The following is a 16308-nucleotide window of genomic DNA, read 5'->3' as shown; positions in this document are numbered from 1 at the left end:
CCGTGCCTGGAGAAAGCTGGATCCCAGTCGGCTGTGTGAAGAAGCGTTTTGCTGCAATGGTTGAATACCGAGCAGTCCAGATCGTTCTGTGCCTTATCCTTCAGCACTTCGCTGGTGCTGGTTTCCATTACCTCGATGTCGTCAGGGATGATGCCAGGCTGTGCTCCAAATCGCCAGCCGCAGCACTGTGCCGGGCCGGTTTTACCACCCTTTTTCTGGGGAGCTGCTCTGCAAACGTGCGCAGGAGGCCGTGAGTCTATTCCAGCTACTTCTGGACTATATTTTGAAAGGTACTTAACATGTTTTACTGATGTCAGAATGCCAGTTTTTATCAGGAAGCTGACCAGGATAGAAGAAATAAATACTTAAATTACCTTTCCGAGTATGGAATCTTGCTAAAAAATGTGTATATAAATTAGTTTGCTTGATAAGGTGGTATTTTTTATAAGGCTGTGTTGACTGGCATGAACTGTGCTCCTGCTTCTTGATTATCTTTTGATAATCTTCAAGCTTCTGTTGTTTTGGGTTGTTGGTTTGGTTTTTTTTGTTTTGTTGTTTTTTGGTTTTTTTTTTTTGTATCGGGACTGATGTCAAAGCAACTCCTACTTAAATTGGTCTTGAATATTGGCAGAATTTTGAAAGTTTTTCACTTCTTGATTTTTCTTCATTGAAATGCAGGGTATTGCCGAAACAAACCTGGCGAGGGTGCACAGATAACGCACCACAGCACTGTTTAATTTATGTCTTGATGAAATGTTGCTTGAACACAGCTACCTAATGTCTGTGGCTGGCTTAATTGAGGTCTTATTTGTTCATGCATAATTCTGGGCGGATACTGCTTTTCTAAGTTTGAGTGGCTACCGCTTTCTTACGATGGCCGACCTTATTTAAAGGTTGAAAGGCAATTTTCTTTTTTGCTTCTTCCTGGAAATGTGTTTGAAGAACCAGACTATGCCACGCAACGGGAGCTGCCCCGGTGGTTCGGCTCAAGCCTCGTTGTTCACAACAGCGGTTGGGGACAGACTTTTTGGTGGGACTTGTTGCGATGGGACAAGGGGCAATGGTTTTAAAGTAAAAGAGGGGAGATTCAGGCTAGATATAAGGAAGAAATGTTTTACGATGAGGGTGGTGAGGCACTGGAACAGGTTGCCCATAGAGGTGGTCGATGCCCCATCCCTGGAAACGTTCAAGGCCAGGTTGGACGGGTCTTTGAGCGACCTGATCTAGTAGAAGACGTCCCTGCCGGTGGCAGGGGGCTTGGGCTAGGCGACCTTTGAAGGTCCCTTCCACCCCGACACCCCCCCGTCCCCGTGTAACTGACTGACCGCCGTGTGTCCCCCCCGGGCCGGCCCTGACTGACCGCCGTGTGTCCCCCCGGCCTGCGCCGCCGGCGGTGCCAGCAGGCCGCGGGTCGCTCCCGCCCGCCTCCAGCAGGTGGCGCCGCCGGCCCGGCGGAGCCCGCCCGGCGGGAGCGGGCGGAGCGAGGCACGCTGGTGCCGCGGGGCCGGGGCCCGGTGTGGCCGGGGCCCGGTGTGGCCGGGGCCCGGTGTGGCCGGGGCCCGGTGTGGCCGGGGCCCGGTGTGGCCGGGGCCCGGTGTGGCCCCGGTCCGGGGGGCTGTGAGCCTTGCCGAGGCGGGCGATGCAGCGCAGACACGATCCGCCCGGGGAGCAGGACGCTTCCCCTTAGTTTTGTTCCAAAGGGCCCCCCCGCGCCCCCGGCCCCGCTGCCGACCCCCGAAGCGCTCCGTGGAGCGGGCGACGGGCCGGCGCTTTGCTTGGCGGGGGTGTAAGCGTTCGAGGGTCGGAGCCGGGGGAGGGAGAGTGGGGTGGGCGAAGGGACCCCGTTCCCTGGCGACGCAGGCGGGCTGCGGCCTCGCCCGCCCTGGGGCCGGGGGGGAGCCGGGGGGCTGCTGCGAAGGCCCGGGCATCCCCGCGTTCCTCGGTGCTTGGGGCTGTACAGCGAGGGAGGAAAAGGAGAAAACGGATCGACGTCGGCTGAGGGTTCGCTTAGCGCGAAAGCCAGAAGAACCCGTCCGCGTGCAGGCGGGTAACTCCGGGGGAAGTTTTAACGGGCAGCCCCCTCGGCCTCGGCAGAGGATGCGGGTCAGCTGGGTGAGGGAAAACCCGGAGCTCTTCCCTCCTTGTGCCCCGCTTCCCCTGCTGCTGTAGTCGAGGCAGAAGCTAAGAGTGTTCTCACTGGAGAGGCACAGCGACAGAAGCGGTGGGACGGGTACCAGGGGACGGCGTGTGACTCCCCGCGCTCCATACGAAGGCTTTCTTTGCATATATAACTAAAAAAAAAAGAAAAGTTCACGTGAACTGTGGTCAACAGCGATAAGTAGTTTATGCAGGCTGATCGAATTAAAGTTCACAATACTCGAAATTAGCACTTGGTTCTCAGATTGAGAAATACGTGCTGTGCAGCGCTTCCGTATCAAGCTGGGGTCAGGAGAAGTCGCTCGGCATCCTGCTAGGCTTGTGCTTAAATCACGTTCCTGTTGCATTCGGTTGGAACAGCAGAGTGCTGCAAAGGTTTAGGTGATTAAGTTCAATTAATTATGCTACCTTAAAATATATATCTGAATCTTCTGTGTTCTGAAACTTTGCAAGTGTGAAATTTGCTGTACAGTTCGTCTCTTGTGTTGCATTTTGCACCGGCTTGTTTCCTTTTCCCGCTACCTCCAGTGGCTAGATGTGAACACTTAAACCAAACCAAACAAACAAATGAAAAAAAACTCCAAAACCCCAACCCATCCCATAAAGTGGCTACGTGTGGGTGATGCTGCCGGAGTTGTTATGAGCTGATCGGAAACAAACCTCTGAAACAAGCACTCTGCTTCACTCCTTGCGCTGTGCCATTGACTGAAGCCCAGTGCCGGTAATCGGTGTGCCAATGTTTACAGAGATATTTATTTTTTGCTGATCGCCTTACTGGAAATATTAATCTTGTATTCTTATGTCAGAATCTATAATTGGTGGTCTGCCAGATATTTACCAAAATGATTTTTCCCTGATAAAACATATTCTATCTTTTGTCATTCGTTTTCAGAGTGCTGCAGAATGTAAAGGGCCAGAGAAAAATAACCTGAATTCAGTAGCAGAGGGGTTTGGCCATGCTTAATTTAGTAGAAGCCTGAGTTTTAACGGAACAGAAGCTATCACAATTAATCCGTCCTGTGGTGTCCACTTGTACAGCTTAAGAAGCTTGCCCCGAAGTTCAGCAGGTGCCTCCTGCCGCGCGTTTGCAGCCCTTTGCTTGAATGGAAATGCAGGTGGAAGTCAGGAGCCATAGCTGCTGTTACCCATCAGGTACGCCTCAGTGACGACGCAGTTATCAATAAGGCTTGATCATTGTTTAATCAGGACATGATTAACTTAAGGATATTGTTTGCAATGGATGTGAGCACTCTGGGCGTGCGTGTGCACATATTTATGCAAAGGCGAGCACGTACACAGCTAGCTCCACAAAAATTCCCTCAATCAAGAAATTATGCTATTTAAGATTAAATTTGTAAAACTCAGTCTAGACAATACACAATTATAGAGGGTGCACATTACAGGAGTTTTGAAATGTCGAACGTAGTCCTACGTTGGATACTAATGGTGCTGAGGAATCTGCAGCTGTCTGTATTGGATGTGAGTAGAACCAGTCCTTGGAGAGTGGGAAATGGCAGGAACTGCCTCTAACTATTGTAATCGACAAGATTATCCCATTAATCATATTTGTCTCCGGGAGTACCTTAGTTCTAACTCTAAGTGTTGTTTTTCCCTTGGTGCATCACATGCAAAAAAGCCTCTAATTGAAAACAATGCAGAGACAAAATCAAAATGCTTGTAAATGTGTGCTGAGTTCTAGCCGCTAACGGGAGCGGAATGGATGGCACACACAGCCACCGAGCCGATGGCATCGCCAACATCCTTCCACACCTGTAAAATGTTATTTTTTGCTTTGAATATTGCCGGTATTCTTAGTGTACAGAAGGGGCTGACACTGCTGTTCCGACAGAAAAAGGACCCCGTTTGGGAGGGGGAGATGGCAGAGATGCTTTCTTCAGGGCCTGCGTTCTGTGCAGGGGTGAAACCAGTGGGAGACGCAGGTAAATCTGTGGAAGTCCTCAAAAAGACAGCAGTGTGAGAGCCAGAATTGCTGTCAGTGAATGAATGTTGAATAGACCTGGCTCTATTAGTGTAGTATTTCCTTTCAGCCGTGCTGTAGCAGCTACATTTGATCCCAGAATTTTCCTCTCCATTCGGAGACGTGAAAAGGAGAGGAAATGATATGTATCTGGTTAAAAGGTTAACTTGTATGATTTTGTATGTCTGTGTTGTTTTAAATTAATTCACCTAAATTTCAGAGGTATCTGAACTATGTGTCTCTATTAGGCACTCTGACAGATTGTCTAACTGTTTTTTCTAATTCAGATCTGTAATTGCCAGAGTGAATCTACATTTAGATGGATTACCCAAAACCTGCCTGCTGCTGGCAGGACCTCTGGTGAGAGGTGGGGGGGAAATAACTTTCTTTTTGTTCCCATATCTGCACATGTAGCCATGAAGAGCAGCTCTCTCCGCTGATCCCCTCCAGCCTGCCTGTCTTCTTTTGTTTCGCAGGCTGCATCTCTGGTTTGAACAGACCCCCGCAAGACTGACAGCTTAATCCTGGCGTGCTCCTCCAAAGGGCGACTGCCTGCGCAGACAGCATCTCCCGCTCGCCGCCCCCGTGCTCCGCAGGCTCCGTGGCAGCAGGAGCGCTCTGACGGTAGGTACGTAACTTGCCGTGCCTTGGTACCGATGGCGAGGTGGGGAAGGTCTTCCCAGGTTCACAGCAACGCCTGCCCGGCTCCGGCACTGAATGCTGGTGCGTCCGAGGCTGTCGGAGGGATGCTGCTGGGGTTGGCGTTGTAATTGCATTGGAGACGGGAAGGTTGCTCCTTGCCTTGGCCAAGGAGGAAGACTCTCTGCTGCAGTATTGCGGCTCCCAGCATTCAAAAATTGAGTTAGACGTACTCACTAGAAAGCAATAGGTTGATAAATAATAGGTAACATTTAAAAACCACACGGTCTGTTGTATTTGGCCCTGTCTCTTAAGGTAGAACAAGCTTCTATGTTTTCTCTTTGGGCTGTGAGCAGATGTTAAAGGTGACTTGATGTGGGGAGTTGGGGCTGTAAAGGGCCACCAAATACTAGACTCTCTGCAGCTGCGAGTCGCTAACGCTGCACTCATGTTCCTCCTGCAGCATAGCACTTGGCCTCTGCTGCTGCGACCTGCGAAGGTAAGGTTAAAAAAACAGACAGACAGAGGCTGTTTCGATGCACTTGGGCTGCTGCTCCTGCGAAACCTTCATTCTTCTGTCTCTGGTCAGGGCGCTCTGAATTCTGTCTCTGCAGCTCCTGTCCTAATCCACTTTTAACCACAGTCATGGATGCTTCAGCAAAGTACATATTTCATTAGAAAACTCATAAGCATCCCAAAAGCTGAAGATTAATTCCATAGGCTGCAGCTTTCCCTCCTCCCTGCTCCCCACGAGCTGTCTGCATCCTCCACCTACCCCCCCGGTTAGCGTGTGCTGCCCGTGCAGTTCTGTTACGGGATTTCTCTCCCCTGCAGCTCATGTCATGCCCAAGCTAGCAGAAGAAAAGCAAACTTACTTTCCCATCAGTCCCAGTGCTGCCGGCCGTGGGACAAACGGGGGTTGGCAGGTACCGTATCGGTGCTTTATGCTGCACACCAGCCTCTTGTGAAACGATCTGCGCGTTTGGACGTCTGGCCCTCGCTGGATCCCATCCCAGTGGCTTGCTGCAGCACACTATTCCTGCTAACAGCAAACTGTTCATCCAGCTCATCCCAGTGACCTGTTGGGCTATCTCTGAGTGGGATTCCAAACTAAATGTGTTCAGTGGGGCTGGGCCGGTACCTGTGTCACTGTGTTACATCATTAGTGCATTCTTAGCTAAATCCAGCCAAAAAACCCCCAAACTCCACAAATCCTCATCTCTACTGTCACTTTCCATTCCCAAGCCCAAGTTCTTCTAACATGTCAGCTTTCCTTTCCTCAAAATTAGCAAAATGAAAATTAACTTGGTACATATGCATGAGTGTGCAAAGAGCAGAGTACTTGTGTGGTGCTGATACAACAGACAAAACACAACACTTACTGACAAATGCTTCTGTATGCAGAGAGTTCTGCTGACATGATGCCCCTGCAGCTGTTGGGGACTGTACAGGGACATTTATGTGTGAGATCAGGACCTCAGATCACAGCCAGGAACTGAAGCAAGAGCTGATGGCAATCGTGATACAACCTCAATAATGTGCTCACATAGGTCTGAAAGTTGTGTGTGTGTATGTATACATATATATATACAAATGCATCTATATAAACATTTGTGTGTGTGTGTAATATATATAGAAAATAAAAATCCCTGTGATCAAATTACAGAAATATTTAAGAATTCTAAGTAAACCCAAATGCATTCCATACATAACCTGGGCTGATAATTGTTATCAGGCACTGATAGTTGCAGCTAAGCATGATTTTTTGGACCCTGTGGCTCAGAGCTGCATCAGTTGTGAGTTCTGCCTGAGCAAGAAGTCTGCTCCATCTTGAGATTTTTGATGAAATATACAGAACGGGCAGGGAAAAAAACAGCGTTTTGAAACTGAGGCGTGTTGTGTTGGGTCTGTCTTGGAGGTGCAAATTTGAGTGCAGATGAAGTGATCCTGGTACCTTGTGTGTTTTCTTCCTCAGAACAAAGTGTGCAGCTGGAAAGCCTTCAGCAATAGGTGGCCTTGGCCATAACAGCTTCAACGCCAAACGGGTGGAACGTGGACCCGTTTCCAGGTGTAGGTACGTCTGCAGTACGCAGTTAAGGTCATTGTATATCTTCTATCTTGGCGTGTGAATGTGTCTCTTCTTATTTTCCTCTCTTTCCCTTTCCTCTAAGTTTTCTGTGTCCTTTGTTCTAGAATTGTTACCTGAAAAGGGTGGTGAAGAAGCTTGCTGTAGGGCATAACATAATACTGACCTACCTGCAGAGCCAGCAGCAGTTTGGAATGTGCAGGTGAGCTCCTGGTAACTCCGGTTTTAACCTGAGTGCCGATATACACAGGTACAGGGGTACTTCACAGAATAACGGGGTCAATTTTGCATTCTTCGTAGAAACCCCTTTTTTATTTCTTGCTCGAGGCTCTCTGTTTCCCCATGGGCCCTACGGGAAGGCCTGACTGTGGCTCCTCTGCAGCCCCTCCTTGTCCGAGTCCCGGGATCTTGCCTCGTTACTCGGAGGGATCTGAAAGGATCTCGTGGGGTCCAGAAGCAGGACAACAAAAGAGGCCTTGGTCACCTCTGTGATACAGCTACAAAACCTGCTCTGCTTCCCTTGTGCTTGCTGTTCAGCAGAGGTCTGGTGGGTTTGATGTTCAGGTAGAAGGACTGGCTGGAGTTCATCCTGTAGATGTTGGATGAGCTGCTGGGGTTGGTAGGTCTGGAAGGGATGAGGCCAACGCATGGATCATCTCTTTGTTTCTTGACAGTCCAGCCCAACCAGCAGAGTAGGTTGCTTGCAGTAACCAGGTTTTGGCAGCGGCAGTGTGGATTCCCTCAGCAGAGGAGAGAGTCATGGTCTTGGCTTGCTCTGCTAAGTGTTACCATATTTCTTCTTACTTCCATTTCCTCTGGGCTGAGTTTCAGCTCAGCTTTCTTCCTCCAGATGCTCATATCTGACAGACATCTCGTTACTTGTGATGAAGTTCATTGAACCAGATGAGAAGACAGTGTGTATTCAAACACCCATGTCAACTTGGTGGCATCGGAGATTTAGTCCCGGATCCTGAGAAAGAGGAGGAGCAGGGTATTGCAGTGGTTCACACGTTTCTGGACAGTAAAAATCACCTTCTGTTCCCTGCAGTCTGTCAAAAGGAAAGTGAACTGAACCATCCCCTTCAGCTGTGTCTTCTGTGGGAATAAGTAATATGCAAGGTGCTGAAAAGCCCAGGTCAGGTCCTGTTTAGCTCTGAGAACTGCCTGTCCTCAGCCGTGAATCGCTCACAGGATTCAGCAAAGGTGATTAAAGGATCCTTCACCCTTTGGTGTAAGCAGCGTGGCATGCAACTGGAGTACGCTAATACATAGGAATAATATAAATTATTAGTGCCAAGTCCTGAAATGTGGACGTCCTGGTTAGATGCTCAGTTCAGCTCCAATAGACACGTGACTGCCCAAGTTATCGGTTTACCCACATAACGTGAATTTCCCGAGTACCTGGTCAGAGGGCCAGCATTGGGCTCCCTCTGTGTGTTCCTCCCTAAACCTGAGGAGTTCCCTGGATTCAAAATGCTTGACAGCATATGCAAAACTGCGAGAGCTCAAACGGATTCGAAGCATTGGTCACACAAATGGCTAGTGTTTGCTATTCTGGACGTTAATTTCATAAAATTAATCTAACACATCTTGAGGGAAATTAGTGCATGCAGATGCTATCGTTTATCACAATTATTTTAAAAGCCCTAATCTAGCACTTCATCGAATTCTTCACATCCACTTGCATGTCAAGCGCTGCAGGAGAGTGTCTTTGCCCATGGAAGCATTGCATCCTTTCACCTGGCCAGCTCTGAGGGGGGGTGGCCGGGCAGAGAGTGGCTGGGGGGGTGTGGGGGCAGCAGGGCTCAGCCCCCCTCCCACCCCAGGAGAGGTGGTGGTGTCACCAGGGAGGGGAATGTCACCCACCCCATGTGAACTATGGAAACCTCATTACTGTGTACATGCAGTTCCTCTCTTTTCAGGATGACGCTGGAGGTACCTGTCTTGTCGTCTCTCTTAATGCTATAGCGAGCGCCTTCAGTGCAGTTCTGGCTGCACCTGTAAGCCGTGAATTTCTTTAAAACCCGGGCAGGGAACACGCTCCTGGTCCCAGCACAGTTTTCTAAGTTCCAACAATGTTGTTAGCCCAAATTGGGGCAAAAAATGCCCAAATTTCGTATGAAATAACAAACTGAAGGGAAAAAAGTTGAAAGCTATCAAAATGTTCCTTTACTGATCCTGTAGCACTTAATTTGAATTTTGACTTTTAGGGAAAATAATCTATAACTAAATATGTCTTAAAAAGCTGTTAGTTTGAAAAAGGTGAAAGCATCAGTTATCCCTGAAAGAACAAAAAATACAGACAGGACACTACTTCTATTTTGTGAATCTGTCATTTAAATGAATACGCTTTCAGCAGTGATTTTCATTTTTTTTGGCAAGAATCTCCTGCTTATGTTCACTTTTTATGTCTTTTGATGCAACGGAGAAATGCTCCTCTGCAGCAAGCTAAATAGTTTTGCCTGCTGCAGTCAGGAGGTGTACGTTGAGCAGAGAGGGTTGTTTCTGGGAGGCTGTGCTGGTGCATTTCTTTCCCCCTCACCAGGCTGATTTACGAACTCGGGAAGGCTCGCTAGCCCTTCGCTTCAGTGCAAGGAGCCGGGCAGCGAAGCGACCCTTGGCTGTGCCAGGAACTCTTACCCAGCTGAGACAGGGAGAGATGCTGTGCGTCTCAAGGACTCCTGCTGCCCGGCGGAGGCAGGCGGGGGACGGGAGTAGAGATAGCCACTTCTCATAACAACCTGCAGCCAGTTCTCTCTCCTAACGACCTGGAGACCTTGTTATTGCAGTCCTCCCCTCACACGCTGCGAGCAGCCCCTATCTGTGTTTGGAGTTCTTCTCAGTCTCGGAGTTTCCCTTATCTGCGTGTGAAATGGGACCAGCGCAGCTGGCATCCCAGCAATTTGTTGATGGCAAAAGTCAATCGCCTCCCCAACCTACAAGCAGCGGTACTACGGGAGGCCCTTGGAGCTCTCCCGGACCGCAGCGGGCTGGGACCAGCATCTCCCCCCGAGCGGGACGGGACGCCTCTCCGAGCTCCCAAACTCTCCTGTTTGTTTGCGAAAATCGGAGGTCTGTCGCCGAAAGCCGACACGGCTGGGGCTGGTTCTCTCCGCTCCTTGAGGCTCAACCCTTCGCCCGTTGAGACAAATGCCAAAGCATTCGAATTGAATATTTTCACTGACCTCGAGGGGAATTTTTAACAGGCATACCTCTTTTTCCTCTCTCTCTTTTATTCTCTTCTATGTCTTTCTCTTAGTGTCTTTATGCACGTGCGTGTACTAACCTGAATAGTCTATAGTAAGTCAGTTATAGCAAGTATATTGTAAGATAAAAGTTAATACTTTCAAATTTATACTTAAATTACTGTCGTGATTTTTATTCAACCATGAATGGATTTTAGGCTGCTACTATACTCATAATCCCTTTAGATATAAACCCCTGCCCAAATCTGGGACTAGGAGTCGATCCAGATGCACCTAGACTCCAACAGGAGTTTAGAAAGCAAGGGGGTCTTCTCTGAACCTCGTGACTCAACGGGAGGGTCTTCCTTACCCTTTCCCACATTCCCTTTTACCCTATTATGTTTTTGGTCCCTATATACGTAAGTTTAGTTCGATTCTGATTTAATTTTCCTGTGTGCATTTCATCCATGTACTAAGTAATAGAGTGAACTTTGCCATTGAATTCTGTGAAGTCGCACTTTTATACAAATTTCTATTAAATCATTTTTCTATTGCTAATACAACTGGAGGTGATTCTTTAAGCGGTCCAAACCCCTCTCATTGTTTTAATTTCCCCCGCGACAGAGGCTCGAGCAAGCAGCAGCTGTTTTCCCAGGTGCTTGTAGGGAGGTGGAAGGTAGAGGCCGAGAGCGGTGAGGTCTGTGGACCGGCTTTCGTGACGGTTTGCTGGTCGCGAGGTACAGTTGCACTTTGTAGTAATCCGTACAGCTTGCTTCTGACTTGTAAGTCTCGGGGCCTGTGGATTGAGCCAACAGACAATTACCTGGCACATAACCGACTCCTCCGTTCAAGGCTATAAATATGTCAGGGTACAATAGTCCTTTATTACTGTGGAATGAAATAAAGACGTGATTTCAAATGTCATGCTTTGGATATTCAATCAGCACTTCCAATATCGTGCATAAACAATAAATGATCATATGATGTAATTTAATATCATTCTGCTTCCAGTACAGGAGGCAGAGGGAAAAAAAAAAGCTATATTCAGAAATTCAATCAAACCGCTTGATTTTTTCAAAGGCACAAGGCACCTGAGAGTTCCCAGTGACGCCTCATGTTAGCAGAGATTTTCCTTTAGATAAAGAACTCATGATAATGAGCTGTGAGGCTGAATGGTTAAAACAATTATCCCCTAGAAATTCCCAGAGCTTTTTTCAACAAGTCAGAGCAGTTAAAGCCAGCAGAAAAGAACATTTGAACAATTTTTCATTGGAAAATATACTTTTGTTGAAACTGAAATGGTTTATGGGAACATTGCACTTTTCATAAAATTTTCAGTGAAAGAATTTTGAAAGGATTCACAAACAAAATGGAAAATTACCTTTCTGATTTATTTTAGGATAGCATTTTGTACGATCTAAAATAACGTATGGCGGTCAAAATGCTTCATTTCCATAAGGTCATGTTGGTATTTTCAAACTGAAATATTTTGGAATTTCCATTACACAAATATTTTTAGTATTTGGATTTTCCTGATTCAATACAAAGCCAAATTTTGCCATGGAGCAATTCCTCTAAAGGCAAGAATTTCACTTTTCTGGATGTATTTAATTATTGTGCTGTCATGTTGTCTGCCCTTCATCCAGACATGTGAGTCTTGGCTTGATGCTGTGAAGGCAGGCACAAGGTGGACTACCGTTATGTGGTTACTGAACCCCACTCTGCAAGCACTCTTGGGGAAAAGTGAAAAATCTGCCTTGCTAGTGTGTTTTGTATTAAAAAAAAAAAAAAAAAAAAAAAAGAAATCAGGAAAGACTTTAAAAACAACTGATGTTGCTGCTTTAGGTTTCTGTCCAAGGGAGCACGTAAGCGTGGACGTAACGTCAGGCTGGTCCATAGTCCTGCTCCCCTCGGTGGGGCTCCATACCTGGGTAAGTGCTGGCCCATACTGGGGAGCTAGCAGATCCATTTGAGTTACGCTGCTGGCTCCCTGGATCACTTCTCAGTGCTCATACTTGATTGCCAGTTTTCAGTTCCTCTTGGTCTGGCTTGTGCCAACATGTTATTTGCATTACTGATAATGTTACATGTGGAAATGAATGGCTTCTTTTGAAATCAGCGCGAACGTATAGAGCCTAAAAGCAATCGTACAAAAATGAAACCGAACTGTATGCTTCCAAGCTGTGTAATTGCAGAACAAGATGCTAATGTTCGTCAAAAATGCAGGCTTTTGCCTAAATGACATGCTTTGTGGGAGTAATTAATTTGTATTTAATTATTATCTAACTTGTGAAGAAATGTTCTGAAGAAGTCATATCTTCAGCACAAGTCTTTCAACTTTTTTCTTTAAGATAAATTTCTTCTTTAGACTCGCAGCATTTTATATTTTGTATGATAACACCAACAGGAGACTGCTTAGCAAAAGTCAATACTTACAATTTTTGCCTTTAAGGCTATCTCATAATTATGTATTTAACTAATCAACACTCCAGAACTTCCAGATGCAACAGATACAGGGTTTGTGAATGATTTCCCTATATACATCTTAATTTTCTAGCAGCAGCTGTAATTTATGGGATTCCACACGGAATAGCAGGGCTAATGATGAGCAAATGTGTTTTTAAAGTTCTGCTGGATGCAGACGCTGGTATATGGTGAAAGGGATGAAAACAGATGACTTCTGAGTGTAAAAGCTCTTGCCTCTTGTGTGTAAATGCCCCCAAATCCTGGATTGGCAAAGCAGAGCTCCGGAGTTGTTCAGAGTAAAACTCCTGGCCCTGTTTTGATGTAGGCGAGGTGGGGCTCATCTGTGTTGAATTGGCAGAGGGCTGCCTATCCGTACCGTGGTGGGACGATCCATGTGTGTTTGAGCCCGTATTCCTTGTAAGAATGGCTGGTTTGGGCAATGACATTCCTGAAAGAGCAGAGGACACCCTGTTTATAATGTTCGTCCGCGGTTGCGCTGGGTTTGGCTGGGATAGAGTTAGTCGTCTTCATAGTAGCTGGTATGGTGCTGTGTTTTGGATTTGTGACCAGAGCAGTGTTGGTCACACAGGGATGTGTTAGCTGTTGCTGAGTGAGTGGTGCTTGCGCAGCATCAAGGTCTTCTCTGTTCCTCACCCTGCCCCGCCAGCGAGCAGGCTGGGGGGGCACGAGGGGCTGCGAGGGGGCACAGCCAGACCCCACTGACCAAGGGACACCCCAGATCATATGGCACCACGCTCAGCAATAAAAGCTGGGGCAGAAGGAGGAAGGGGACGTTCGGAGCGACGGCATTTGTCTTCCCCAGTTGCCGTGAGGCGTGATGGAGCCCTGCTGTCCTGGGGGTGGCGGAACGCCTGCCTGCAATGGGAAATATGGGAAGGAGAGAAGGAATTCCTCCTTTTGCCTTGCTTGCACGTGCAGCTTGTGCTTTACCTGTTAAACTCTCCTTACCTCAACCCACCAGTTTTCGCACTTTTACCCATCTGATTCTCCCCCATCCTGCTGCGGGAGAGCAAGTGAGGGGCTGGAGGGGCTGCGCTGCCCGCCGGGTTAACCCACGATAGCTGTCCCAGGTGAGACTTGTGACATGGCACGGGGACAGAGAAAGAAAGGAGAGGAAAGCCCTCCATGGTGTGTTCGCAGCTGGTGTAAAGCCAGGGAAGGTGCCTGGCTCCGTGCTGGGCTGCACCCTTTGCGCAGCGAGTGCTCAGCCCAAGGGCCTCTCCCTTGAGCCGTGCTCGCCGTACGAATGCTGGTTTTACAACGTGGAAGGCTGGGGAAGATGAATTTCCAGGATCTCTTCTATCTTCAGTGAATGTTAGCCATAGAGTTTGTCGGTGCTCATAAAAATAATATTGTTGTATCTACTAAAGAGCATGTAAATGCTTAAGTTAAATCTAATTTCTGCTAGAAGAGTTTCTGATTGATTTCTTTTGTTAAATCTACTGGGCCTTTCTATTCAGATACATTGGTATAAAACAACATAGCCGAATACAGAAGGTGGAAAATATTTAGTGTCTAGCGCAGAGGGAAATCGAGTTTCTTCAGTTTCCATGATGAGGATGATGATAACATGTGATATGAACTTTCCTGACAGCCCTGGATTTACAGAGGGTTAGGTATCATTGTGGAGGAGCTGCCAAGGAAACCTACCTGCCTGATCCTGCAAAGTGAGGAAATGTACTGCTGGGAGCGTGCCGAGTGCCGCCAGCTTTTCCAACCTTGCCTCAGGAAATCCCTTTTCTTGCTAGAGCCCGTTTTTCTTGGAAATTCTCAGCAGTAGGTTTTCACTCATGAACGCCGAAATCATCAAAACAGATGATCTGGACCCATCTGAGCTGTGTTGGTTTACAGATGAGTATCTGTGCATTAAGATATCAGCCTAACACTCGCATGCGGTTTGTTTTCAAGCGGGAATTCTTTAGGAGTTTTATCTTTGAAATACCCAGTCCTACGATTTCCCAAATTTCCCCCTCGAAGATATTCCTGTGGTATGTTTTGCAAACGCTCAGAGTTCAAAATAGCGCTTGGTCTGTGTTAAGGCTCCTGTCATACTAAGTACTGACCTATAGTGCAAATTATGAAGGCTTTTGTTTTCTTAAATAGCTGGCCGCTGGAAAAATTCAGGTCAGAGTGAGCAGGAGTCATGTTGGTTTAACTCCAGTAAAGCAGTCGTGTGTAACTAATACAGTATTATTAACACTGGGGGAAATTTTCAACTTTCAGCATCTTGACAAAAAAACAGACAATAAAAATTGCTCGGTGACTTTTTCTAACCTTTGTAACATGTACTTTACTCACCAAGACCACTGCTGCTCCACTCTGTGGGCTCAGGCAGTGAAATAGAGATTACAGCTGTGCCATTCATTGGGAAAATGCCTTCTTTTTCTGAAGTGAACTTTCAGGAAATACTAATTTATTGATTCTCACATTTTTAATCTTTTGCTGTTTAATTTTTCATGGTTTATATCTTCGTAAGTCCAAAGTCCGGCATGGCGATATAGGTATCGAGGTAGGTGCAGGCATGGGATGATCATCTGATCATCGATCAGATCACCAGAATGCAGACAGGCCTTGTGTCCTGCAAAAAGTGAAGTTTAAATAGCCAAATGCATGCAGAATTAACCCAACTGTGTGACTGGTTGTCCAACCTGGCTTTCCTCCCTGGCCCACCTTGCACACTGGGCTCTTATTTCTTGAGGGCAGTTTGCGCTTAGGTGCAAAATTGATGCTTACACAAGTCTAATGTCCTGGAGCTGCTTCTTGAGCCAGAAAAGGTCAATAAACGGAAGCGACACAGTCCCACTGATGGACAAAGAGTCTCTGTCCTGCGGCTGGGAAGGGGCGTATGACTTTAACAATAAGGCAACCTGCAGACTAAAAAGTTGTCTGTGAGAGAAAACAAAAAAAGTGGTTTTGGAAAAGGATGGTTTACAACTGAAAAATGAAAGTTTTAATGGGAAGTTTTCATCCTGCTCTATTCAGAACAGAAATACTTGTTCTGTGGAGGATATTACAATTATGACTATTACTGTACTGCTTCACTTCTGTGAGGCATGTGGAAATAATTCTTGCTTATATTCAGTCCTTACACCATCAAGAAATTATAAGGGTTGTGTTCTCCCTTTCAAAACTGTGAGTAGTGGCAACTAGAGAAAGAACAAGAAGAAACTTCTTACAACTGGCAGATAGCAGGAGGAGGAGATGATGTGGCAGGAGAAGAACAATTTAGGATTTTTAATTGAGTAGCTAGCTTTTAATGTGAAAGCAGCAAGTAACTGTTTTTAAAACTAACGCCTGTGAATATTATTAATTTTCTTAATAGAAAACTAATGATTTTGCTTTATTGCCCTGCCTCAACCACCTTCGCTGACTTGGGTGGAGGACCACATGCCAGCTGTTTTCATTGCCAGGGCCACTCACAGCATCTTCCCTGCCGTGCTTTGCCCAGGTATGCTGCACCGATGCTCTCCTCCAATCCTTCCCTTAATACTTGGTTAAAAGGTGTTGGTGTTTCAGATGAAATGGATTTCAAAGGGATGTTTGACAGAGGAAAGTACTTAACCTGGAGAGGTGAGGAGAACTGAGTGGATGAAGGAGGGACTGCAGAGAGGAAAAAATAATTATGTGTGAGCACATATGTGGAATATTTTCCAAAGTGCTTTAACCTGGGGAAATTTTTTCCTGAAGTGGATGGTGCTAAATCAAAGAAAAGGGGGGATTCATAATTGTGGGATTAATTTGTGGGCTATTTTGGGAGTTAGCAAGATCTATTTGGA

At 46.9% G+C, this 16308-nt stretch overlaps 1 long non-coding RNA gene across 6 annotated transcripts; it reads left to right on the top strand.

The window, feature by feature from the left end:
* The first annotated feature begins 1651 nt into the window (after positions 1 to 1651).
* On the top strand, positions 1652 to 9174 carry LOC128137620 (uncharacterized). 6 transcript variants are annotated; one of them, XR_008233765.1, is made up of 8 exons: positions 1652 to 1786; positions 3050 to 3309; positions 4612 to 4763; positions 5238 to 5273; positions 6179 to 6324; positions 6750 to 6848; positions 6968 to 7062; positions 7188 to 9174. It is a non-coding gene; the product is annotated as an uncharacterized LOC128137620 (long non-coding RNA). The 6 variants fall into 6 exon arrangements; XR_008233763.1 differs by having other exon boundaries at positions 3196 to 3309; positions 6968 to 9174; XR_008233764.1 differs by having other exon boundaries at positions 4612 to 4759; positions 6968 to 9174.
* Positions 9175 to 16308: the final 7134 nt, after the last annotated feature.

The sequence above is a fragment of the Harpia harpyja genome, chromosome Z, assembly GCF_026419915.1.
Source record: "Harpia harpyja isolate bHarHar1 chromosome Z, bHarHar1 primary haplotype, whole genome shotgun sequence".
In the NCBI taxonomy this organism is placed as follows: Eukaryota; Metazoa; Chordata; class Aves; order Accipitriformes; family Accipitridae; genus Harpia; species Harpia harpyja.
Note: the sequence above shows the minus strand (reverse complement) of the source record. Positions and strands in the feature narration are given on the sequence as shown.